Source organism: Bos indicus x Bos taurus, chromosome 26 (assembly GCF_003369695.1).
Source record: "Bos indicus x Bos taurus breed Angus x Brahman F1 hybrid chromosome 26, Bos_hybrid_MaternalHap_v2.0, whole genome shotgun sequence".
Taxonomy (NCBI): domain Eukaryota; kingdom Metazoa; phylum Chordata; class Mammalia; order Artiodactyla; family Bovidae; genus Bos; species Bos indicus x Bos taurus.
Window position 1 is genome coordinate 573162 of NC_040101.1, and position 7309 is coordinate 580470.

At 61.7% G+C, this 7309-nt stretch overlaps 1 long non-coding RNA gene across 1 annotated transcript; it reads right to left on the reverse strand.

Annotated features, from left to right (window-relative positions):
* Positions 1-2099: 2099 nt before the first annotated feature.
* On the reverse strand, positions 2100-3920 carry LOC113884569. Its single transcript, XR_003508913.1, has 2 exons — positions 3265-3920; positions 2100-2924 (listed from the first exon to the last, which is right to left on the reverse strand). It is a non-coding gene; the product is annotated as an uncharacterized LOC113884569 (long non-coding RNA).
* Between the last annotated feature and the right edge of the window lie 3389 nt (positions 3921-7309).

The window sequence follows — 7309 nt, forward strand, 5'->3', positions numbered from 1 at the left end:
ATAGAAAACGGTCACGTTTCAGCAGCGGCTGCAGCACTGACTGGAGGGTGCATTATTTTCATTAAATATAAAAGCCCAGATTTAAAAAAGTACCCGTGCTTCAGACACAAGGACGTTTCCTATGTCGGAAGAGAACAATCTGACAGCAGCAGGACTTCTCACAGAAACGTGTTGCTCTGCTCCGAGCGTCTCTACAGGGGCTGCCTTTCATCCTCCCCGCTCGCTTCTCTCCCTCAGGCTTCACGGTCCTCTGAGTCCGCACGTTCCTCTGGATGATTCACAGGGTGGGAGCAGGGGGCTCCGGGTCTCTGCTCTCCCCTCCACTCCTTCCAGTCGCTCTGCCTGAGGCGGGTGAGGAGGACAGGGGAGGGGGAGAAGGGCGGGGGAGGGGTGGGGTGAGGAGGGCGGGGAGGAGGGCGGGGAGGCACTCACAGAGCCCTCCGGGATGGGGGAGCTGCCGTGTGGGGAGGTCCCCTGGGTGGGACCCAGGCCACTCTGAGGCCCCCGGCTGCATGTGCAGAGGCGCCCCCTGCTTCTGTAAGCTGTGGGATCTCTTTAAACATAGCAAGCCAGTGTCAGCAACACGACACGGGCCTGGGGGCAGCGGGGCTGGGGCAGCAGGCCTGGGGGGCAGCGGGGCTGGGGCGCAGGCCTGGGGGGCAACAGGCCTGGGGGGCAGTGGGCCTGGGGGCAGCGGGGCTGGGGCGCAGGCCCGGGCTCCGCCTGGGTGACCGTGGTCCGCCACGCCGGAGGGCGGGCCTGGCCCGTGTGCACGCGTGTGCGCCAATACACAGCCGAAGCCTGGCCCCTGCGTGACCGCTGAGGCGAGGCCCCTCAACTGGCCTGGACGGAATGTGAGTGAGAAGTGAACTGTGCGGAGACCCGGATGTTTGTTACAGCCGCTGGGACGGACGGATATGCACTAGGAAGCTGAGCCGCAAGCCTCCTGTCGACACGGTCTCAGCTTTAAATGTCCAGACAAGAAGGCCAGGAGGGCGGGGGACCGTGCGGGTGGGGGCAGCCTCTGCTCCATCCCGGCCCAGCCGCCTCGTTTCCCATCCAGGCAGAGGGCTTGGCAGGTCCGGGGACACCGGGCAGGCCTGGCCCGAGCCGCGGGCGATCTTCTGGCCGCTATCCTGTCGAGACCTCGGTGGCATTCACACCAGGGCGGTCGGCACCCCCCTGCAGCCACGTGGGTGCTTCCTGCTGGCTCAGGGGGTGGGTTTTACAGGAAACCTCAGGGTTCACCCCTGGGAGGGCATGAAACTCAACAGAGCATGGAAAAATTCTAGTTTACTAAATAATTCACTTTCTTGAGAGAAAGCCTTGCAGGAAAGGTGAGGGAACTTGGTCGAGGTAACCATGGTGACAACCTCAGCAGAGGTGACAGGGGACGGCCCACAGGGCACCCCCGCCCCCTCCAGGCTGCTGCCCCTGCCTGGGGGCTGCTGGCGCCAGGAACCCCGGGGCCAGTCAGAGGCTGGTGACCCCCTTGCTGGTGGGAGCCACCCCACCCTGACTCTGGGTGCGAAGGCCAAGCGTTGGGGGAGGCGCCCCTGAGCTCCAGACACAGCTGACAGCAGAGGCTACCTCTGGGGCCCCCGCGGGCAGGACTGGCTCTGGGGGTTGTGGGCCCCCGAGGGGTTTGGGTCAGGCTACCCAGTGGACTGTGCCCCCGCCAGGGTGAAGGTGAAGGGCAGGCGCCAGCACCCTGGGGGCTCTCGCAGCACCTGGGGCTCAGGGCTGGGGCGCCCTGTCCATCCACCCATGGACTGGGCCTCAGGGGAGGGGTGGCCTGTCCATCCACCCCAGGACGGGGGCCAGAGCCCTCCCACCGGCTGTCTGGGGGCCTCAGGACACTGCTGCTGAACTTGGGTACAGGCAGAGCTGGGGGTCCTGGCTCCAGGGAGGGCACATGTGCCTGGCGGGGAGGGGGAACGCGTGCACATCAGCCCGGCTGCCTCCCTCACCCGCCAGCTCTGGGAAGCGTCCAGGTTGTCATGGCAGCTTTTCACATATAAATAGTTTAGACCTAATTGTCAAAAATGCTTCCTACATCTAGGCTGTTAAAATCCATTAGCCACAGAAAATCCTCAGCGTTCAGCCAGACATCTGTTTTATTGGCACTTTTTAACAGGAGGTTGCTTTGTTTTCTCTCCAAGGCAAAAACGATCCTTTATAAACCTCCCTTAAAGTGTTTTGAAAGTAAAGTATACAAAATGGGAATTTAGAGAAAACCACAAATAAAGCAGAAATAAAGGAGAGGCGGAGTCCATCCAGCACCCTGCTCCCTTCCAGGAGAACCTCTGTTACTCCTGCCGGTGATGGTCCAGCCCTGGGGAGGATGTCAGCAGGAACGCAGCTGCTACGCAATTCCAACAGCCCTGGTCCTCACAGATGCTGCAGCCCTGGGAATCCCAGCAAGGCCCGGGGTACCCAGGCTGATCCAGCTACTCCTGAGATCGCTGGAGACGAGAGGAGTGATCGAGGGGGCCCCTCCCCAGGGAGACACTGGAACACCCACCACCCATCTCAGGGCTTGAGACTGGAGGTTCATCCACGAGACACACCGAAGCCTTTAAAACCATGGACAGGTTGGGTAAAGTATCTTCATATGTCTTTAGTACTGTGGGGAAATTCCTTTCCATAAATCAGCCTGGACACGCTCGTCAAGCCAGGCTGGACGCACGCCCATGGCTTCAGTTTGGAGGGTTAGCGGCTGGTGGCAGGCACGCCCTCTCACAGGCTGCTTTGATGAGGGCGCGTCCACTTGCATCCCTGAGGGCCCAGGACGTTTGGGCCTGAGCTCGGGTCCTTGCCCTGGGCCTGGCTGTCGCTCCGCTCTGCCGTCGCTCGGGTCCTGGCCCAGGGCTCTAGGCAGGGACGTTGCTCTGTCTGGGGGGCAAGTCCCAGCTGGCCTCAGCCTGGAAGGGGAGGCCAGGGGGCACTAGTGGTAAAGAGCCCGCCGGCCAGTGCCAGAGACATAAGCGACGCGGGCTCCATCCCTGGGTGGGGAAGATCCCCTGGAGGAGGGCACGGCAACCCACCCCAGTGTTCTCGCCTGGAGAATCCCATAGACGGAGGAGCCTGGTGGGCTACAATCCATGGGGCTGTAAAGGAGTCAGATAGGACTGAACCAACTTAACACACACAGAGGCTTCCATGCGGCATGTGGTTTGAGGCTGTTTACGGAGAAAATTCAAGTCCACCTGTCCTGCCCAGCCCTTCCGTGAGATGACCCAGGCATGCCCCTTGGCCACTTACCTGGGTGGCCCAACTCTCTGGAAGTTCAGCTCTCCGAGGGCCCTCGCTGGGGGACATCAGACACCATGACCGAGCCCCGAGCACACAGCCAGAGCCCAGCCTGCTGACCTGCAGAAGCCCCTTTCCCTGTGACCACTCAGCCACCACAGGGCCAACACCCTGAGCATCGCAGCCCTGGACCCCCAGACCCTGAGCGGGCTCAGGTGGGGGACGGTGAGAGGCTCAGGAAGGTTCTGACATCGAGAGCCGGAAACAGCTGCAGAGGCTGAAACCGGGACCTGCTGTGTGGACAGCAAAGGCCTCGGAGAGGACAAGCAATCTCGAAGAAGAACAAAGTAAGTTTAGAAATGGACTGCGAGGCCACAGCCGTCAAGCCTGGCTCGGCACAAGGACAGAGCACGGAGCAGTGGGACAGAGTCCAGAGTCCAGAAATAAACCCTCACGCTCACCGTCAGCTGACTTCCCGCAAAGGCACAGGCAGAACTCACTGGGGAGAGGTCAGCCTTCTCCACACGTGACGATGCTGGGAAGTCAGCACCCACGGGCGGGAAGGAGGATTTAAAAAAAAGACGCATTTGATCAAAATGAATCAAAGACCTAAATGAAAAACTAAAAGTATAAAACTCTCCACAAGAACACAGGAGTAAGACCTCGCGACCTTGGGTTAGACAAAGATTTTTTGCATACAACACAGAAAGCACAATAATTTAAAAAAATCAAAAGACTGGATTTCAAAAGATGTAAAAATGAAAAGCACAGGGTGAAGGACATCGTTGAAATCATGGATCTGGTGAAGAACTTGTATCCAGAATGTATAAAGAGCTCCTATAACTCAGTAACAACCCAAATAGAAAGTAAGCAAAATGTTTGAATACATGTTGCATCAGAGAAGGTACGGAGATGGCCAACACATGCCCTAAAGGTGCCCAGCATCGTCGGTCACTAAATTGGGTCAAAACCGCAGTGATTGGGAAATGTGGAAAGACGGGCACTGACTGGTATTGGTGAGGTTGGCGCCCCCCACCCCGACTCCATGCCGAGCCTGGGAGATGAGGTGTGGGGGCCCCGTGCACACCGGGCCTGGCGTGCACACAGGAGTTGTCCAGGGATGTGGGTTTGAAGATGTGATTTCTGCCTAGAACCACGTCCCGGGCCCCACGAGCAGGGACCCACTGCCCAGACCAGAGGCCACGGACAAGCACAGCCCAGGATCATGGGTGGATGCTGGCAGAACTGAGTCTGAGGAGAGGGGCAGAGTGTCCACCTCAAAGTCAGAGTGTCCCCCGAAGGCAGGGACCCCTCAGTGCCCACCCGGCAAGGAGCCCCATCAGGTCCAGGGTGTTGGCCGCACTGGGCTCACAGCTGCCTGCTCATGCCCAGCCCGTTGAGGGGCTCAGGCTGTGTCCAGACAGGGCCCAGGGTCATCGCTTACCTCTGAGAGGCCGGGCTTGGAGGAGCTGCCCAGCCCCGTCCAGCCCATGGAGGGGCTCAGGCTGGGTGCAGACCGGGGCTTCCGCTCTGGGGCCCGACCTGAGCGCAAAGGCATGACTTCCCTCTGGCTCCTCTGGAGCCTCAGGGAGGCCTGGCCTGACGCTGAGCTGGTTGCTCCAAAGTGGGGGTCCCCACCACTCGTGACACCCTCGCATCGCAGCCCCGGGGCCCCCCTTCCTCCACATCACCGTGGAGAGTTCTCTCTGCGGAGAAAGTGTTCTCAGGTGGCAGCCGTCCTGGGCTCGGTCCCAACGCCTGGTAGACCATGGCCCTCGGGATGGGGTCTCGGGGACGCGCTGTCCAGGCCGGGGTCGTCCGATCAGGGTTGAGAGGACAGAGCCTCAGCAGCTGCGGGGGCTGGACACCTGAGGGTCAGAGCAGAGGCTAGCGCAGCCCTATGCGCGCTGGGAAGTCCAGGTGAGGGTGGTCAGTGGGACCAGAGTGTCCCCAGGGTAGCGCAGCTCAAGGGCAGCGTCTAGGCGAGAGGCTCCGCCCCCCGACCCTGCTGGGTTTTTCCATTCTTCCCAGTTCTCTGGTGCCGAGGGCTAAGTTGCCAATCTCTCTCCTCAGGCCCTTATTTTGGGAAGCTTACCCACAGCTGCATGATTGCGAACAATCCATCCTGATTACGGTCTGCCCGGCTGGGTCCCCGTCTGCGGGCTGGGTGGGAAGGGTTGGGGGGAGAGACTCTGGGGGTGGGCCATCCGGCCTGACCCCTGTGACCGAGAATCGCTTGTGTCTGCACAAGGAGAGGAGCCAGGAGGGTTTCCGGGGTTCCACGTGCATCCTCCTGGATCCTGACCAGCAGGTGTGTGCGGAGACCACCGAGGTTGGGGACGGGCCAGAGAGAAGCTTAGAGGGAGGCTCCCTCCTGCTGGATTAGAGAACCTCGCGACCCCTGGGCCCTGGGTAGATCCTTGGAAGGGTTCCCTGGTGGAAAATAGGGACCTTGGAAAAAACACAACCCTGGTCCCTCCACACAAATCTTAAGAAGCCAGATCCACAAGGATTAAGAAATTTAATAGAATCCTAGAACAAAACCCAGAATATGCACCGGATCACAAAAATATCCAGCACCTGCCAACGTAAAATCCACACTGTCTGGGTGGTTCAAAGACTCCAGGCCTGCACTGCAGCAGGGAAACCCAGAGCAAGGCCGCAGCCTGAGCCGGCGGTGGGCGCATGGGCAGCTGGCGGCCCTCACGGCCTCACCTCCAGGCATTGCTGGAGGTGACTCCCTGGGAAGACAGATGCCCTTCTCTGCGAGGTGGCGCGTGCTCTGCCGTGACCCCGCAGGGCCAGGGACGCTCGGGCGGGGGCGGGAGGAGCCTAGAGACTCCCAGTCCTTCCCAGTCTGTGAGCACGGCCGCACAGGGCCCCTCACCTGGGACCCCGCTCCTGGAGCCTGCGGGGCCGGGCCCTGTGGGCGGACCTGGGCCCCTGACAGTGTTGGCCATCCCTCCAGGGGCTCCACTCCCACCAAGACTGACCCGGCTTTCTTACGCCTGGCACCTGGCCTGCGTCCACCCTCGGCTCCGGCCGTCCCCTGTTCGGGGTCCTGGGTGTGGGGAGAAGGGAGCAGGCCGGGTGAGGGCCACGGCCAGTGGTTCTCTTCCTCAGGGGGCCTGGAAAGTGGGCAGGGGAGGGCGAGAAGGCAGCCCCAGGTCCGGACAGTGACCAGAAGGGGTGAGGGGGGTAGGGGAGGGGGGCCTGGAGGAGACAGCCAGGGTCGGAGCTCAGTGAGGGGGCTGGCGGGGGCTGGGGGGTGCAGGGCTGGGGATGGTGTGTGCCCTCACTCGACCACGTGGCTGCAGCTGAAGGGCCAGGCCTGAGGTGCAGTGGCTGAGCTACATCGAGGCACCACGGGCAGGTCGGCGGGGCGGGTGGCTGTTGACATTCCTGTTCCTCAGAAACCTCTGCTGAGCTTCGCACAAACACTTCGATGCAGAGTCAGACGCTCAGGTGCGCTGGCCACAGTCCGAGCCTCGGGGGCGTGCTGACGGCCCCGGGCTCTGTGGGATCGGACCCCACCCCCGACGCATGGCCCAGTTCATGTTTTTTGAAGCCGATCTTAGTCGTGGCTTGTAGTCGGGGAATGAGGTGTTCTCAGGGCTTGTCCTGGGCCTCAGGGGACAGGGACAGCGATCGCGTGTGCGTGCCGGCGCTTCTGGAAACACCCACCAGAGTGAGCTCAGTGGAGAAAGGCCAGCCGGGCCGCCCGTACCCCCCGGTTGGCCGTCATCACCGGAACCCTGGCAGAGGGTCCGAGTCCCACTCAGCTCTCCCAGAGACAGCGAAGTGCCTTCTGAGACCAGCCTCCTGGGCCTCAGCACAAAGTCAAGGTGCGGGGACCCCAGGTGCCTCCTGAGGGGAGAGGGGCCTGGGGGCTCCAGGCCCATCCGGGAACACAGGCCTGGGAGACTCGCACAGACGGTGCTGGCAGGGCCACTCACCGCCTCATCTCGCCTTACTCCGGGCCCCCAGGGACGTCACCAGCCTGCAGAGACCTGTCCCAGCACAGCAGGGACCCCTCGACTGCTCACGGCCGCCCCTC